Genomic DNA, 2,973 nt, shown 5'->3' on the forward strand with positions numbered 1-2,973 from the left:
CCACCCGGGACGCAGCTGCTCCCAGAGTCTCCTGCCAGGCAGCGGCGTTCGAGCTTTCGCGCCCAGCCACAGTGGAGGCCCCGCCCTTAACGATTTTCACCAATCCGGAGGAGGCTTTCTACATGAGGCCACGCCCCCATCCTGTCCTACCAATTGAAGCTCCTTCGGCCAGCCGGTTGAATATAATCTGGGTTAGGTTGGCGGGTCGCGGCTCCTCTTGTCAACTGAGGCAAGGGGAGGCTGGAGGTGTCCTGGCCGCCTGGCGGCCAGACCCTCTGGCCTTGCAAGAGGTTACCATGCGAGTGGTGATCTTTGACCTTTGACCTTTACTGTAGCGCGGCAGCTCCCATCAAGCGCATTTTGAGGAGTAAGCCCTCCAGGCGGGAAGTGAGCCAGGAGAAGATCCCTGGGCACCTGAAGTCATCCCCGTGGCGATTTTCTCCAGGACCTCCTTTCCTGGAGCAGCTGGATCCCACCTGCTCTTTCTTGTACATGGCACTCACGCCACTGGGCATCAAAAAAGAAAAGCTTTGTGGGCTGCTCAGATACCAAAGAATATCCTTGGATAACCTTTATTATTTTATTTAAGGTTAATTCGAGTATGCAGAAAACACACACTCATCCCACTTCCATACTCTTTGGACAAGGCAGGAAAAAAAATTAAAGGTCTGGAGTCAGACTAATCCCAGACAGTTCTAATCCCTTGTCATTGTCCTGGTTACTATCTTTTTGCCCCTTCAGGTCCATTCTCTCTCTTTCCTTATCCTGCTCTGTCCAGGCAAGGCTGACTTCTCCGCACTGCATTATTCGAGCTCCCTTGCCCTCCAGATTCTTGTTGAGTCTAGCTACTGGAAGATATTTACAAGATTACTGTAAGGAAGAGATGAGTGCACCAAGAAAGAAAGGTCACGTTTACCTCCCCCACTTCACCGGCCATGATCCTATCCACTGACAGGGTGACCAACTCATTCCAGTTTTCCCAGGACTTGCCCAGTTTTAGCAATGAAAGTCCCACCTCCCAGGAATCTCCTCAGTCCCAGGCAAACCAGGATGGTTAGTTACCCTATCCACTGGCCTCCTCTTCCAAGTTACCAGCTTTAGCTGAGTTCAGATAAAAGTTCTCTTTCCTCATCTTCATTTCTTCACCTCCTTTCAACCCATGTCTGCTCCCACCAACAAGATCCCATCTTCCATCCTCTTCTCTCACATCTCAGTCTATCCACCTTTTCACGCACTTTACTATTAATTTTTACATTGATGATTCCTAAATATACATCTACACACTCTTCCCTCATATTTGGAGGGCTAACATTTATTGGGGGCTTACCTTGAGACAGAAACAGTCACAAGAATTTTGCAAGCATTATCTTATTTAATCTTTAGAGTAACTTTGTAAGGTAATAATACTATCTGCATTTTAGCAGATGAGGAAACTAAACCTTTCAAAGGCTAGTAACTGGTGGAGCCAATATTCACACCCTGCTCAGTCTGACTCCAGTGCTCATACTCCTCAGAGGGACCTTGCCTGCACACCCTCTACATTCTCCCTCCATCCCCTGTACTGGTTTCCCTGATAGCATTTACCTCTGCCTGAAGTTTTATTTCTGTGTGTTTGTATATTGTTGCTTCAAGATGACAAGCACTTTTTTTTCTTTAACACCATATGTTCCTGATCTAGAATAGTCATTCTCAAACTTGAGCATGCATCAGAATGACCTGAAGGGCTTGTAAGAACAGATTTTTGGACCCCATTCCCAGAATTTCTGATTCAGTATGTCTGATGTGAGGGCCAAGAATTTGCATTTCTAACAAGTTCCCAGGTGATGCTAAAGCAGCTGGTATGGCGATCACACTTTGAGAAGCAAGGGCTTAGAACATACCTGGATCATGATAGAGAAATCAATCAATATTTGTTAATCTAATTAACTCAGTTGCTTGACAACTATATTATTCTTCTTGAATTCCCTCTGGGAAGTGAATAAATGAGGTGACACTCCTGACATTAAATTTTCAGAACCATTAGCATTTTCCTTTCTGTGGGGAGCACTTCTTCAGTCACCTGAGAAACTAAGAGAGCTCTGATTTGGACAATAGGTGGAAGGAGTGAGCTAGGAAGGGGAAACTTTTTATTCTATATATTAACTTGTGCCAAGCTAAAGCAAGTCTGTATTTGAAATTAGCAATCTATATTCTCAGTTTTGGTGAGAATATAGCACCGTAATCCAAGTTACCAATTCAGAAATCTGGAAGTCATGTTGACTCCTCTCTGTCTCTTGATTCTCAAGATTAATCATCCAACAAGCTCTGTTTATGAAGTTGATAGATGGCAGTGAGGGAAAGATCTGGAGTGTTCACTTTGCAAGGATGAGCCTGAACCTATCGCATAAATGGCTTTGTGATCTTAAGTAAGTCATTTAGCTTCTCAGAGCCTTGTTTTCTTTATTTGTAATTAGAAAACATTGGATTAGATCATGATTCTCAAATGGGTTTGATTGGCAGAGCACCTGGAAGTTAGGTACTCTACAGGAAATACTTGACAATACTGACACATTTATTTTGGTCATAGAATTTGGGAAATTGTTTCACTAGTAGAAGCTATCATTATATCACAAAAAATCAATATAAGAAAGCAATTATAAGGGGCTTCCCTGGTGGCGCAGTGGTTGAGAATCCGCCTGCCAATGCAGGGGACACGGGTTCGAGCCCTGGTCCGGGAAGATCCCACGTGCCGCGGAGCAACTGGGCCCGTGAGCCACGATTGCTGAGCCTGCACATCTGGAGCCTGTGCTCCGCAACAAGAGTGGCCGCGATAGTGAGAGGCCCGCGCACCGCGATGAAGAGTGGCCCCCGCTTGCCGCAACTAGAGAAAGCCCTCGCACAGAAACAAAGACCCAACACAGCCAAAAATAAATAAATAAATAAATAAATAAATAAATAAATAAATAAATAAAAAAGAAAGCAATTATGAAAACA

Source organism: Balaenoptera ricei, chromosome 1, assembly GCF_028023285.1.
Source record: "Balaenoptera ricei isolate mBalRic1 chromosome 1, mBalRic1.hap2, whole genome shotgun sequence".
Classification (NCBI taxonomy): domain Eukaryota; kingdom Metazoa; phylum Chordata; class Mammalia; order Artiodactyla; family Balaenopteridae; genus Balaenoptera; species Balaenoptera ricei.